Here is a 16,464-nt window from a genome sequence, read left to right on the forward strand (position 1 = left end):
GTAGCGGAAACGTACTTAGCTACTCATGTAACTGCGACTTCTGTAAGTAACATGCTCATAATTACCGATATACACCGCAGTATAACGTTCTACGGCACGTTTCTAAGGCAACACCGCATTCACTAGAAGCGCTTTTGTACCGCTTTCAAGCATCGAACTCGTGGCTGAGTGTTATTTTGCAAAGGAGACAGTCTGTTGTCCAGGGAACGAAAAAGCCTCTTTCATGTAACCAGGTTTTAACAGGTAATGTGTTGGAATGTAGCTTAAAGAAGAACGTTTTAACTGAAGGCCTAACTGGCATCTTTTTCACACGCTTTAAGACATCCTGTCCGCGGCCTCCACGGTGTGGTGCACAGTAAATCGGCAACGGTATCGTCACATCCAGAAGATCTTTGTACAGCTTCTTCTTACAGATAATCGAGCACGTCTTTCTGGATGGCTGGGACCCAGTCTTTCACTGGGATGTTCTCCAGAGAACACTAAAGAAATACCTTCCGTTAGATCCGTATGGCATACGGTTCCTTCCAGTCGAGAGTGAGGGTATTTCTTTGGATTTAGTCATGGTCTTGGGCCTCCACAGCCTGTGGAAAACAAGGATGCAAGCGCAACATGCAGATGTCAACACGCGTTCTGTACGCGAGAACTTTATCGAGAGTGTGCTGCTCCTTAGAGAAACGTACCGGGTGCTTTCTGATCCACCTGACTGGATCACTGTGCTCGTTGAACTGGCTGTCCTCAAGAAATTTTAAACCTTTCGTGACAGCCGAAGTCTGGTTGTTGTGAGTTTTACCATCATTGTGGATCTTTTTTGAATTGATGTGAACTTAAACAGGCAATAAAGAAAAAAAAACTCGTGGCTGAGTGGTAGCGTCTCCGTATCACACTCCGGAGACCCTGGTTCGATTCCCACCCAGCCCTACTTGGAAGTTGCTTTTTATTTATGAAGTGCATGCCGGGATTTATCGCTCACGGCCAACGACGCCGACGACACCGGCTTTTCTGCGACACGAGCTCCTTAACGCTACCGCGTTAAAATGATAATGCACACAATAGTTTTACACACACAGCCGGGCACAGGCTGTCCCCACGTCGGAGTTCTCCCGGGAGCGCATAATAATATTTGGTTCACAGGAAAGGAAAGGCGCAGTATCTGTCACACTTGCTATGTGGACACCTGAACCACGCCGTAAGGGAAGAGATGAAGGTGAGTGAAAGTAGAAAGAGAGAAAGGGGAGCCGTAGAGGAGGGCTACGGAGTAATTTTGACCACCTTGCAATATTTAACGTGCGCTGACATCGCACAGCACACGGACGCCACTTCGCCCCGCCGTGGTGGTGCAGTGGTTAGACGCCCGACTACTGTCCGGAGTTCCCTGGTTCGAACCCGACCTCGGCGGCTGCGTTTCGATGGAGGCGCAACGAAGTGGCGTCCGTGTGCTGTGCGATGTCAGCGCACGTTAAAGATCCCTAGGTGGTCGAAAATACTCCGTAGCCCTCCACTACGGCTCCCCTTTCTCCCGGGAGCGCATGCACACGTTTAAAGAGATGACTCAGGCCTACCGAGTCGAGAGACAGATCTACCCCCATCTCACTCCTCCCGCAGCAATCATCACCGCACACTATGGCGCCGCCTCCAGACGCGAACCCTTCCATCCCCTTACATTAGGTCCCGTTACCACCTCACTCTCACAGATCCCTTCTGCACCCTTTGCAACCACCCCACTGCCACCCTCGCCCACATTCTATTCCAATGCCCGGCGGATCCTCCACCGCGGGGTCTGGAGCACTTCACCAGCTGGGAGGAATGGGAGACCCTGCTACGCTCTGAGGACCCGGTCCGGTAAAAGACCGCCACAGACCGAGCTGCCGACGTCATGAACCGTAGGAACATGAAAGTTTGAGTATAGTGGGGCCGTGCGGGACCCAGGGGCCTGCGCGCCTCGAACTCCTCTGTTAAAATAAATGTTTTAACGCGGTAGCGATGAGGAGCTCGTGTCGCAGAAAAGCCGGTGTCGTCGGCGTCGTTGGCCGTGAGCGATAAATCCCGCTCCCGCTAAATCCCGATAAATCCCGCTTCATAAATAAAAAGCAACTTCCAAGATGGGCTGGGTGGGAATCGAACCAGGGTCTCCGGAGTGCGAGACGGAGACGCTACCACTCAGACACGAGTTTTTTTTTCTTTATTGCCTGTTTTGAGTTCACATCAATTCAAAAAAGATCCACGATAATGGTAAAACTCGCAACAACCAGACTTCGGCTGTCACGAAAGGTTTAAAATTTTTTGAGGACAGCCAGTTCATCGAGCACACTGATCCAGTCAGGTGGATCAGAAAGCACCCGATACGTTTCTCTAAGGAGCAGCACACTCTCGATAAAGTTCTCGCGTACAGAACGCGTGTTGACATCTGCATGTTGCACTTGCATCCTTGTTTTCCACAGGCTGTGGAGGCTCAGGACCATGACTAAATCCAAAGGAATACCCTCACTCTCGACTGGAAGGAACCGTATGCCATACGGATCTAACGGAAGGTCTTTCCCAGTGAAAGACTGGGTCCCAGCAATCCAGAAAGACGTGCTCGATTGTCTCTGGTTTTTTGCAAAGGAGACAGTCTGTTGTTCAGGGAACGAATAAGCCTCTTTCATGTAACCAGGTTTTAACAGGTAATGTGTTGGAATGTAGCTTAAAGAAGAACGTTTTAACTGAAGGCCTAACTGGCATCTTTTTCACACGCTTTAAGACATCCTGTCCGGGGCCTCCACGGTGTGGTGCACGGTAAATCGGCAACGGTATCATCACATCCAGAAGATCTTTGTACAGCTTCTTCTTACACACTTTGCTCAAGTATTCCATTGAAAAAAGCGCATGCAACATTCTGAAAGACAAGACAACTTCGCGCATGTACCCTTTTAAAGCACCACTCATATTCTCACCAGAACAGACAACGTATTCTGGAAGCATTTTACACAGTCGTACTTGCATGACCGTCCTCAAGAATTTGTCGTTTTGATCACGAAGGAAAAAAAACGCGAGACAACCTGTCGCAAAAAGAGATGCACAAGGCCCAAGCCCCCCGCCTTAACAGGCAGAAAGAGGTTGGTTCTGCTGCACTTTTCCCATGTTGATGCCCACATGAAAACGGCAAAGACACGATGAATTTTTTGAATGATATGGTACGTAATGAATGTGCTTTCGGCCACTCAGACACGAGTTCGATGCTTGAAAGCGGTACAAAAGCGCTTCTAGTGAATGCGGTGTTGCCTTAGAAACGTGCCGTAGAACGTTATACTGCAGTGTATATCGGTAATTATGAGCATGTTACAGAAGTCGCAGTTACACGAGTAGCGAAGTACGTTTCCGCTACATTTCTTCTGCGCTCTGCGCACATGCAGAGCCATCTTGCGGCAAACACAGAAGAACCCCTCCTCGCAATGTGCGGCGCTGCCCCGACACGTGGCGCGCCACTCGCCCCTGACGTTTCGCCGTGCATCCTCACGGGTTGTAGAATCAAGCGTCTTTCCTTTCTTTAGATCACTATCTTCGCTCACCCGCTTCTCTCCTTCGGGACTCAAGAGCATACCGAGCGAATGAGTTGGCGGTGCGAACGAGGTGCAATAACGCTATCGCGTTCCACTCTTGAAGGCGAAGCTTAAGCGTCCTCCAAATTCTTTTTTACTACTACTACTACTACACACACAGATAGAACACAGATGTAATAACACAGATGAAACTGAGACGAAAAGTGTCACGGAAAGAAATCAATGAGTAGCATATTTAATATACACAGTGAGAGAATTGTTGAGCACATCACGAAAGAAAAAAAAAACGACAGATAGAGAGAAAAACCAACAAATAACTGACATTGATTATAGTGATATAGAAATATTACCAGTAGCCGACGGGTAATTCGGACTCCAATAATTCGGACTTGTAGGATATTTCGGACTTCAGTGAGGCACCGTCAGTCACCCCATAGAAGCGCATACATATTCGCGACGGATATTTCGGACTTTAAAAGTCCGAAAGTTCGATTTTTCGGACTAATTTCAGTCCCCTGCAGGCCAAAATCTGCCATCTTATCGGCTTTTCTGGCACTATAGCTTTTCGCCGGCGCAACAAGCGCCATCTTGGATTGAGGTGGATTGGCTCTGCAGTTGGATTGGCTTGACATGGTTTCGGTGCCCCATTTTTGCCAGGAGAGGCCCCTGCAATCTCTGCCACTTCGAGGTGGCAGTCGGATTGTCATCGCCGTCAACCTGCTTTTGTCGCCAACGCTGACGCGGGCAGCTATCTCTTTGTGCTTTGTCTCATACGTCCGCCGTGTTGTCACACGAGTTTCTCCGACCGCGTCAACCGAGTGGCGCGCCGTCAATCCTTTGGCCGTTTTGTGATTGCGTCCGGCGGTTCCACCGCTCTGAACGAAGACCTCATCGTTGACCTTCGCGGGAACGGAATGGACATTCCAACGGGCTCCACGTTCCGCGAGTTTGTTGAGGAGGAGGAGGAAAAACTTTATTTAGTCCTATATTATTTGGCGGTTTTTGGACGTCTTCAGAGATGTCTGCTTGTTGTATCCACAAGAGTCTTCTCCGTCGACTTCGTCCACTTTTTACAATGGTCGGTTGCCCTCAGTCCAGGGCTCCGCTGGCTGCTGCCGCCCGTTGGGCTCGCTGTACCAGACCTTTCTGGTCTTCGCAGCGGTCGCTGGACAGCAGAGTCTCCCATTGCTCCGCACTCGGGTTTCGAATTTTGGGGACCACATCTATGTTTTGACATGCCCATGTGATGTGATACAGTGTTGGTTTTTCATAGCACCACGGACATCTGTCAGCGTATAAGGTAGGGTGCATTTTGTTTAGTATGTGTAGGTTTCGGTATGAACCCGTCTGTAATTGTCTCCATATGACAGTTTCCTCTGTGGTGAGAGAACTGTGCGGTGGGGGATATCGCATTCTTCTTCCTCTATAGTTTTCTAGTATGGCCGAGTATGCCTTGGGTGCTGGCAAAAGTTCCGCGGACCCGTCGGATGCTCGGAAAGTAGTGTATGCTCGAGCTATCCTGTCAGCCTCTTGGTTCCCTGCCACCCCCATGTGCCCCGGTACCCATATAATTTTGTGTCTGGTCTTGTTTTCTTCGTGGTTTTTAAATCTGTCGCTCGCTTCGAGGAGTATACGAAGCGCGTGACGACCAATCCTACCATTCATGAAATTTCGACAGGCTGTTTGAGAGTCCGTGAGTATCGTTAGCGACCGCCCAGCTCTATAGCCCTCCGCCACCGCTAGAGAAATGGCTACTTCCTCGGCCTCTGCTGCTGTGCAGTGTCGGATAGAGGCGCTGGTCACTTCGCGTAGAGACGAATTGACCACCGTGGCCACTGCAATTTTGTTCTGTCCTCCTCTCGAGGACGCGTCTGCATACACAGTCGTGTCTTCAGGAGCGTATGTTTTTTGAATAAAATTGGCCCTTGCTTCTCTTCTACCTTGGTGGAGGTTAGGGTCCATGTTTCTCGGGATTGGAGCTACCTTGAGGGACTTGCGAAGTTCGTCGGGGATCGTTACCGTCCTCGCTATTTCTCGCATCTGCTCACAGTATCCGAGTCTCTGTAAAAGCGCTCTTCCAGTCGTTGTCTGCAGCAGCCTGAGTTTTTGCGACTCAAGCTGCGCCTCGCGTAGTTCTTCGAATGTGTGTGGACGACGGCCTCGATATATGTGCGGACCTCACGGACGACGAACTTGTACGCCAGGTTCTTCAACCTGAAGACGAGTCGTACTCCGACGACGACTCGGGCGGCCTACCACAGCCATCGCTTGCACAAATTACGAACGCTGTGAACTTGCTGTCTAGCGTGTACAGCGAAACGACAACTTTGGCGCAAATACAAGCGCAAATCGTCGCCAGCAAAAGAAATTTGCCGCAAGGTAAAATCGGCGACTTTTTAAAGCCGATTTCCTCTGAATAAAGTGATTTTTTGTGCTTCACGGATTTTTCGGACTGTTCGATTATTCGGACCATTTTTCGGGTCCCTTCAAGTCCGAAAAAACGGTCGGCGACTGTACAATAGCAATAATAATGATAACAATAATTATAATAAAAATAATAATAAAAATAATAATAAAAATAATGATAATTGGTTCACAGGCAGGGAAGGCGCCGTATCTGTCACACTTGTTTCTGTGGGATGATAATGATGAGGATAACAACTTTATTTTTCCACCAGTTAAGGAGGCCCCCAATTCCCGCCCCCGGCACGCAGGCCTAAGGGACGGGAGCAGAGACCTCCGTGATAAGAAGCAGGCAAAGAGGTCTTGGCTCTTCGCGGCTTCTTCCGCCAGGCGGGCGGCTTGTAGCTGTGGAGCAGGGACCTCGCTCCGCAGCAGCGCTTCCCAGGCTTCTACACAATTTATATTTGTTTTAGCCACTGGGGAGCGAGTACATTCCCAGATTATATGGTCGAGGGTCCCTCTCTCCGCACAGTGCTTGCATTTATCGTTTCTCCTATCGTCCATTTTGACATAATATGCCCAGACCGGGTTTACAAAGTTCCCAGCTTGCAGGCGCCGCCATGCGACTGCCTCCCTATTGTTTAGACTTTTATCCGGTGGTGGCACCAGTCTCCTGCTTAACCTGTAATTTTGAAGAATCTCCGTATAATTTTGCAGACGCTCGTCCACAGTTACCCGGGAGTAGAGAGCTCGGGCTAACTCATGGGCCGCTTCGTTGCCAGGAACGGACGTGTGTGCAGGGGTCCAAACTAGGCGAATTTTCCTGTTTAGTCGTCTAAAGGCGGAATCCTTGCCGCTTCCGGCGAGACCCTACCCTTTCCAAAATTCCAAACAGCCGTTTTGCTGTCACTGATTATGAAATTGGCTTGCATTCCGACGCAAGCGCGCGCTATTGCAACTTCTTCAGCCGTTTCGGCGTTGCGGCTTCTAATGGTGGCGGCTGATACCGGGGCACCTCGGCTGTCGACCACCGAGGCGACCGCCGCCCCCGTTTTGCCACTTGCCGCATCCACGTACGCAACCGACTTGCTGTCCATCGAATCGAAGCGTCTGATTAGTGCTTCTGCTCTCTTCTCCCTCCTCTTTGTGTTGAATATGGGATGCATGTTACGAGGGAGGGGGGAATGATTAGATTTTCTCGGCAGTCCTGTGGGATACTTGATTTTTCTCGTAGTCTCCTATCTGTTTGCAGGCCTACCATTTTGAGGATAGTTTTGCTCGTGGTCGTTCGACTTAATCCTTCCAGCTGTGAAACTCTGACAGCCTCCGCTATTTCGTCCCAGCTATTGTGCACTCCCACAGAAAGGAGCTTCTCTGTGGATGTGGTAATTGGTAAGCCCAGTGCCCTCTTTATGCACCGTCGATTGAGAGTCTAACTCCTCCGACCTGATATTTAAGAACGGCGTGGCATAGCTCACGCGACTTATTACGTAAGCTTGGATTAGTTTAAGCAAGCTTCTTTCCTTCAGGCCTCGTCCTTTCAACGCGATTCTTCTAAATATTCCAATGGCTTGTGTGGCGAATCCCTCTAGCTTTCTGATTGTTCCATCATTATATCGATTTTCCTGAATGAATAGTCCTAAGGTTCTGATTTGATCTACCTTTGGAACTGGTTTTCCTTCTACTTCAATGTCAAATTCCCAGCTGTGCTTGCATCGGAGTGACTTTGGGTTATAGACGAATAATTCTGATTTTTGCGGCGAGCATGACAGACCCCTACTGGCAGAGTAGTCTACGACAGTGTCCGCCGCCGCCTGCAGGCGCTCCTTAATGTTCGCATCATTGCCCTGGTTAACCCAGATATTGATGTCATCCGCATAAATACTGAAAAAACAAAACAACCCTTTATGCTCCTCAGAGCATCTGGGAGGCCCCTCATCGCCACGTTGAAAAGGAACGGGGAGAGAACCGAGCTCTGCGGCGTCCCCCTGCTCCCTAACTTCGCTGTGGGGGACTGAATGTCTTGAAACTTTATGCAGGCAGTTCTGTTTCGCAAGAAGTCCTTGATGTACTCATATGTTCGTTCACCTACTCCAATTTCTTGGAGACCGTGGAGGATCGCTTCGTGTTTAACTTTGTCAAAAGCCTTTGTCAAGTCCAGGCCGAGAATCACTTTGGCGTCTCTAGAACGCGAGTCGATTATGTCGTATTTGAGTCGGAGCATCACGTCCTGCGTGCTCAAACCCGGTCGAAAGCCGACCATCTCGTGCGGCTACAGGTCGTGTTTCTCTATAAAGCGCGTCAGTCGTGTCTGGACTACATGCTCAATCAATTTTCCCATGCATGAGGTTAGAGAAATAGGTCTTAGATTTTCTAGTTTGGGGGTTTGCCCGGTTTTGGGATTAGAATTACGTTTGCCGACTTCCACTGCCGAGGCAGGTGCCCTTTAGTCCACATTTTTTGCATATACTTAGTAAGAGCGCTGATGGAGTCATCATCCAGGCTTCTTAAAATTGTGTTAGTTATCCCGTCAGGGCCCGGGGCCGATTTTGTTTTTAGTCCCAATATTTCTGCCCTGACATCCGCCTCCGTGATGGGTGCGTCCAGCTCCTCGTTGGGAGCTCCGTCATACTCCGGGAGGGGGATACTATGAGTATCGCCAATGTACATGTTGAGTAGTGCATCCATAAATTCCGCCTCTGTACCCTTAAACGCGTGCCTGGCTTTTGATAATCTAATTCCTGACTGCGATTTTGAGTTGGTCGGATCTAATAGGCGTCTCAGCAGACCCCACGTTCTCGAAAGGCTCATGCCCCCTTCCATCTCGTCGCATCTGCTGCACCAATTCTGTTCGCATAATTTAACCAAATAATTTTCAATTTCTTTATTATGTCTAGCTATCCTCCTTCTAAGATTACGGTTCCACGTTTGCTTCTTTAGTCTGCGCTCCATACCATGTTTTGCCTCCCACATGTGAAGCAGTTTGCTATCAGCTATCTCCGGGGCATCGTCCCCTTCAAGATTCTTTGTTGCCTCTCCAAAGTGACGCATGAGGGTCTTCGTCGATTTTTCTGTTTGTAATCTTCCTTTCGGCAGCCTTCTCTCTCTCTTTTCCCTAAATAGTTCCCATTGCGTAACCCTCGGTTGACACACACGGCGCGTCTTTACTCCTTTTTTAAGGATCGAGGCCAGAATAAAATGGTCGCTGCCAAAGTTTTGCTCCGAATTTTGCCCGTTCAGATCTTTCACATTTTTGGAGATGGTCAAGTCAGGGGAAGTGTCTACGCAGACGCTGTTACCCACACTGGATGGAAAACTAGGGTCCGTATGCAAGGTGAGTCCCAGCTCGTGCGCGTCTTCCCATAACTGTCTGCCTTTAGGATCTTGTTTAGCGTAACCCCATTCTGGGTCATCTGTACCGTGACGTAAGGGAAGGAGGAAGGTGGGAGTGTAAGCGGAAAGAGAGAAAGGGGTGCCTAGTGGAGGGCTCCAGAGTAATGCCGACCACCTGGAGATCATTCAAGTGCACTGACATCGCACAACACACGGAGGCTACTTCGTTTCGTCTCCATCGAAACGCAGCCGCCGGCATAATAATAACAATTGGTTCACAGGAAGGGGAAGGCGCAGTAGCAGTCGCACTTGTGTCTGTGGACACCTGAACCGCGCCGTAAGAGAAGGGAGGAAGGTGGGAGTTAAAGTGGAGAGAGAAAAAAATGAGCCGTAGTGGAGGGCTACGGAGTAATTTTGACCACCTGGGGGTCTTTAACGTGCGCTGACATCGCACAGCACACGGACGCCTCTTCGTTTCGCCTCCATCGAAACGCAGCCGCCGAGGTCGGGTTCGAACTCGGGTGTTCCGAACAGTAGTCGGGCGTCTTACCACTGCGCCACCCCGGCGGGGCCTGCTTGTATGTTAAATTACAGACAACGTCTTTACTGCGATAGCAATACTGCGCCAGGTTTCGAGCCGTCGCGTGCTCTCGGCGGAGGCCACGCTTGACCTTGAACAGCCGAGGAGCACGAGGAGGAGCAGAAGAAGACTGGTAACCTACCCTCTCCCGTCATACTCTTAATGGATGAACTTAAGCGTCCAATGTAGCACCTTACACTGATACGGCGTGATAGGGGTAACAATGTAGCAGGCAAAAGAAGCTTCCGCTGTTGCTATCGCAATTAAACTAGGGTTAACCAGAGTTCAACCACAACTAGATTTTTCGTAATTTTTCAAATATATTACTTCGAAAAACACTCAACAGACAGTTCTTGACTGTCATGAAAAAACTGATTGATTTATAGCAAGGGAAAGGCGCGGTAACTGTCTCACTTGGTCTCTGTGGACACCTCAACCATGCCGTAAAGGAAGAGAGGAAGGTGGGAGAGAAAGTGGAAAGAGAGAAATAAGAGCCGTAGTGGAGGGCCACGGAGTCATTTCGACCACCTGGAGATCTTTAATGTGCGCGGACATTGCACAGCACACGACTGTCATGAAGGAAGCTTCGTGGTCGTCCGAAACCTTCCACTACGGCACCTCTTTCTTTTAACGCGGTAGCGTTAAGGAGCTCGTGTCGCAGAAAAGCCGGTGTCGTCGGTGGCGTTGGTTGTGAGCGATAAATCCCGGCATTCACTTCATAAATAAAAAGCAACTTCCAAGTAGGGCTGGGTGGGAATCGAACCAGGGTCTCCGGAGTGTGAGACGGAGACGCTACCACTCAGCCACGAGTTTTTTTTTTTTTTTTCTATTGCCTGTTTTGAGTTCACATCAATTCAAAAAGGATCCACAATAATGGTAAAACTCGCAACAACCAGACTTCGGCTGTCACGAAAGGTTTAAAATTTTTTGAGGACAGCCAGTTCATCGAGAACACTGATCCAGTCAGGTGGATTAGAAAGCACCCGATACGTTTCTCTAAGGAGCAGCACACTCTCGATAAAGTTCTCGCGTACAGAACGCGTGTTGACATCTGCATGTTGCACTTGCATCCTTGTTTTCCACAGGCTGTGGAGGCCCAAGACCATGACTAAATCCAAAGGAATACCCTCACTCTCGACTGGAAGGAACCGTATGCCGTACGGATCTAACAGAAGGTCTTTCTTTAGTGTTCTCTGGAGAACATCCCAGTGAAAGACTGGGTCCCAGCAATCCAGAAAGACGTGCTCGATTGTCTCTGGTTTTTTTGCAAAGGAGACAGTCTGTTGTCCAGGGAACGAATAAGCCTCTTTCATGTAACCAGGTTTTAACAGGTAATGTGTTGGAATGTAGTTTAAAGAAGAACGTTTTAACTGAAGGCCTAACTGGCATCTTTTTCACACGCTTTAAGACATCCTGTCCGGGGCCTCCACGGTGCGGTGCACGGTAAATCGGCAACGGTATCGTCACATCCAGAAGATCTTAGTACAGCTTCCGATGCTTGAAAGCGGTACAAAAGCGCTTCTAGTGAATGTGGTGTTGCCTTAGAAACGTGCCGTAGAACGTTATACTGCGGTGTATATCGGTAATTATGAGCATGTTACTTACAGAAGTCGCAGTTACACGAGTAGCGAAGTACGTTTCCGCTACATTTCTTCTGCGCTCTGCGCACATGCAGAGCCATCTTGCGGCAAACACAGAAGAACCCCTCCTCGCAATGTGCGGCGCTGCCCCAACACGTGGCGCGGCGCTCGCCCCTGACGTTTCGCCTTGCACCCTCACGGGTTGTAGAATCAAGCGTCTTTCCTTTCTTTAGATCACTATCTTCGCTTTCTCCCCTTCGGGCCGCGCGTTTACCGGTGCGAGAATGCCCCAATACCCTTGCGTTTAATAAGTTTTCTCGCTCTCTCCCCTTCCAACATCCAGCGTGCGTCACTCGAACAGTGGTGTTTAGGCGACGCGGCTCCTCTTTCCGCTCACAGCGCGATTGCTAGGTGCAGCGTCTGATGCCGGACGCCTCTGACGTGATCGCTGCGCCGTAGCGCTTCTGCTGGGAAAGCGTCCCCTGCGATGTGTGACTGACCGACATACTCAGTGCGTGTGAACGCTAAAGAAACACGGGAGCAAGAAACGTTGTAGTGTGCACAACACAGTGCGATAATGTAGATTGTGAGAAGCACTTGTTTGAACAAATAATTAGAAAAAAGTTGTGCAGTGCACTTAGAAGTGTTGAGTATGAAAACTATGTCTTTGTGTGACTCAAGAGCATACCGAGCGAATGAGTGGGCGGTGCGAACGAGGTGCAATAACGCTATCGCGTTCCACTCTTGAAGGCGAAGCTTAAGCGTCCTCCAAATTTTTTCACTGCGACCTTTCTCCTTTTCTTTACAGCTTGGTTAAGATGTCTGCGCAAAATTGTGACAGAATCTCCTGGTGACTTCATGACCGGATGTGACGTCATTACCACTCCCGGTTATTAGACATGGCCGGATGTGTGTCATTACTCATGACTATTTAGTCATGACTAATAACCAATTAGAATTAGTTAATGAGTAGTTATTAGTTAGTACTGGTTAGTTTCTGGTTACCCATCATTACTGGCTAGTGCCACGGAGGATGAGGGGGGCTGAGAGGGAGGCGCAGCCGGACGATTAGAAACACAGAAACGGGTGCCAAAAAGCTGCGCTCTAAAAGTTATTTCGTGGTAGTCCTTTGTAGCTAATTTGACGAAAGAGACGAACGCACGCTATCGCGATGCTCGGCGCCCTCATAGTTTTTAGTTTTTCCTGCAGCTGTAAGGGCTGCGTATCGGCTGGTTGAAGTGCTCGCTCGCTTTTCGTATCGATGACAAAACGGCCCCAGCTTCCTTTTAGTCGCAGTAGTGTTACATCTTCCAGCCACTGTATATTCCAGCCACTGTAGTATTGTCAAGAATGAGCCTATGAGGCAAGTGCCACTGTTGCCGATGTCACATGCTGAAAACAAACGTGCACACCTACCGGATGACAAAAATACTACGCAGCTTGACCTGAGCCTCAGTGGACATGGGCATGAGAGAACACACGCTTTCTGGAATGTCGCATACGCAGTCACCTGAGCGAGGTGCGCACAAATGTTCACCCATATATGTGGGGAGGAGGAGAGGAGGGAGTTTGGGAGGTAGGTGCTCCCGTTGTCATTTCTTTGTACCTGAACAAGGGAAAAAGTGGCTGTGCTTCCTTAGGACCCCTGTGTTTGCTATGGCGGAGATGTCTGCCGTAAGTTCGGCGGCCAGATAGATGGAGATTATCTGCATTTATGTCATTAAATTGTTCTCCAAGATACACCACCGGCCTGCGTCATAAGTTTCTATCACAAACATCGATCGTTTTGGCAAAGCACTATCGCATAGATTACAACGCAACTTTATCTCTACATAAAAACAGTTTTTTCTGCAGTTTTTTCCTTTCATTTACTTCTTTTTCTTTCGCGTACTGTAATTTTGTCGATTTAGTTCTTTTACTATTGTACTCATTTGTCTTCAATTTTTCGATGCAATTATGTTATTTATCCTGTTTATTTTCGTATAGATTCCTGTATGAAAGCTCCTATAATACTTCCTATAAGACTTATAATACTTCCGGTAAACAAATAAATAAATAAGGTGACCGAAAAAAAGAAGCACAGCCTTAAAAAAAGCATCTTTTAAAAGATTTTATAAAGTTTCAATTGACTAAACAACTTTCTTCAGCATTAATTTCGCTCCCTTTTTGTTTAGGTGACAAGCAATGCTGCCGCAGCGAATTCGGCGTTTTGCAAAGGAACAGCGGGCGGTGGCATTGCATGGGGATAAATGTTGAAATCTTCAGCACGGGTTCTCTCCAACAATAGTGCTCTCTGGAGGGGGAGTTATTTTTAATTAAGCCACGAGGATCACAACAGTTCGCGGAGGCATTGGCAATGCGAGACACTATGCACCTAAGAACTACTGGAGTGGACTATGTTATACTGTGGGTGAATGTGTGTATAGATGGTGGCAGCTGGAATGCAATGTGTTTTACTGTGAATGTTTGCATAGGTGATGACTGCTGAAGTGGAATATGTACTGTTATTAGTGACTGTGCGCATAGTGGGGCAAATTTCGCAGATATTATGACTTTTATTTAACACAAGTGATGCTACGGTGCAGCAATTGCCTGCAGAATAAGCAAGGTTAACCCCACCTGTAGCATAAAACAACTCAACCCAATTGAACTCTAAGAAAGATCCGAAGGGAGCGGGCTTGTGTGCCATGGTCTTGAAGAAATTTCTAGAGCACTTTTTCCCCTGCGTGAACTGTCGCCACGGTGCGTGCATGCGCGAGAAGCGGAAAAGTGGGTCCACACTCACGTTGTCTTTGCGTTCCAACACCGTGGCTCCTGATTTTCTTCGTGCGCCGTCGTCCGTCCCGCGGCTTCCACAGGCACGAGCTCTTCTACGCCGCCCTTCACCGTCGCGTCGATGCACGCGGGGTTCCCGACTGCGACAGCAGCGTGCGTACGCCTTTTGATGTGCGACTACGACGCTGTCCTGAGAGTTGCGTACAGCGCTGACGATGCGAGGCAACGAGGAAGCCCGTTGCGCTTCGGCGCTCGTTAAACTATCCCAAGCAATGAGAATACTATTGCGGAAATGATACTTTCTACATGCTTGCAAACTAAGTGAAAGCAGCCAGAGTTTGGAAATGTTTGCTGAAGGTAAAATAAAAAAAAATGACAATCTATTCGATTAGAAACGTCGTCTTTTATTAGGCACGACTCCTCCACAGCTGCATTGCTACTTATTGCACGGGCAGACACCAAGCTAGAGGCTGAAAAGGAAAAAAATCGACGTCAGCGCTAGCACATGATCCGGAAGACTACCTGGTAGGAGAGAGACAGCGCGTTCAATTATTTCAAGGGAGGAATTAATTGACTGGTAACACACAAGCTAATCTTCGTAGCAGACACTGGCGGGAGGTTCACAGATGGCTCCGAACCTGATCTGAGTCTTGATCAAGCTCGTTTCGGTCCGTCAGAGGCAAATGCATAAATAAAAGAGGACCTTTCAAGTCAGTTCGATCTACCTTCGCCGTCTCTCGGGGCTACAGCAGCCATTCATGCGAGGCTTACAGCCATGCACGCAACTTTTCCATCGTAACGAGCTGCGACCGTCTTTCTCTCCAGTGATTGGCCTCCCCGGCGTAGATGCGTCGCCGGGCGTAGATACGTGCCGTTGCAACCCGAGACCCGGCTTGTCCCACGGCCACTCGGCCGATAGCGGACTCCGAGAGGGGATCCTCTTCGCGCAAACGGATATTGCGTGCAGATTCAGCGCATTTGTCATTCGTAGCTGACACGTGTGCGCGTCGAACTTAGAGGCAATCAAACAGACAAAAATTATTACAGACAAAAAGACTACAGGAAAGTTACTTTCTATACATCCTTTGTATAACCCAAGGCACATAACCAGTCGCTGCTCTATGGGACACTGAAGAAGGCAGGGGCGCTTGCTTACGTAAATATGTGCCTGTTGATTTTGATTTAAAAGCGCTTGAACGGAGCCAATAGGGGAGATAACATAAAAACCAAAGTAAAATACTAAACGCAGCTGAAATGTGGGCCCGCCTCTTCATCCTCCCAGATCTGATATTCTAACGGGTGAAGGCAGTTAAGCAGATATCGTGATGTTTTTCTTTCTTTCACGGGCTGTGCGATTATTTATGTTCTCCAGTTTGCTCGGCTTCTCGGAGTTCTTTCGAGGCATTGGGCAGCTCGCACCCCGACGCCGCAAACATGTATGTTTTCTTTAGTTCCGTTTAGTGCCTTTTACTTGCCGTCCCGCCGCGGCAGCTCTGAAGCAAAGCTGCCAGTGGTAGAGGGCTGCGGGGCGTCGCGGAACCGGCAGCGAGAAGCCCCGCATGTGGATCCCGCAAGTGGATCCCGCACAGTGCTCGCTCCTCACGCTCGGCGTGCTCTTCGAGCACGACACCGAGCAGCTTTTAAGAAAGCTTACTGGGCCTCTGGTTGAAGTTAGCGTAGAAGGTGCATTCCGGCTGAGGACACGTGCAAACAGTCGCTTTTCTCTAAAGCGGCTAATGAACATGCTTACAGTGGTGTTACCATTCTTTCCTCTGCCTAGCGGATCTCGGACGCCAGTCGGTATCTGTCCTTGGAACCAGAGACGGTCGAAATGGTGCTTGTTTTGTTGCTGTGTCGGAGGGCCCTACGCGCTATATGTTCTCTCAATTTTAACTAAACTATACGATTGCCTCTAGCATAACGCCTTTTCTGATTAGCTCCCAAGAGTGTCATCACAATGCTGGGAAAGGACATAAGAGAGTGACGACCGTGCGCATTTAGGTGTGGTGACTCTTTTGCGATTTTGTATTAGATCTCTTGCTCAGTTTGAATTATGGTTCTGCCTTATCTGTAATAATTCAAGTTAAACTTGTGTTACTCATCAACACCCACTGATCCCTTTTATCAGAGCGGTGGAGTGCATCCCCACAGCGTACGCACTGCCCTTCGTTACAAGTGGTGGAGGCGCGGGGTGCGGCGTACGACCCAGTCTTAGAACAGGACCAAAGCCAGACTTCGGCCGGCTTTGTTACAATGA

The 16,464-nt window shown here is 49.0% G+C and overlaps 1 protein-coding gene across 1 annotated transcript in view; it reads right to left on the minus strand.

The window, feature by feature from the left end:
- Positions 1–14,342, minus strand: part of LOC146200559 (mite allergen Lep d 7-like) — a 52,129-nt gene extending 37,787 nt beyond the window's left edge. The window contains exon 1 of the mRNA XM_084592960.1: positions 14,218–14,342. The gene's annotated coding sequence lies outside the window, so the exon portion shown is untranslated. The remainder of the gene's footprint in view (positions 1–14,217) is intronic.
- Positions 14,343–16,464: the final 2,122 nt, after the last annotated feature.

The sequence above is a fragment of the Amblyomma maculatum genome, chromosome 2 (genome assembly GCF_055883805.1).
Source record: "Amblyomma maculatum isolate TAMU_Amacu chromosome 2, ASM5588380v1, whole genome shotgun sequence".
Classification (NCBI taxonomy): Eukaryota; Metazoa; Arthropoda; class Arachnida; order Ixodida; family Ixodidae; genus Amblyomma; species Amblyomma maculatum.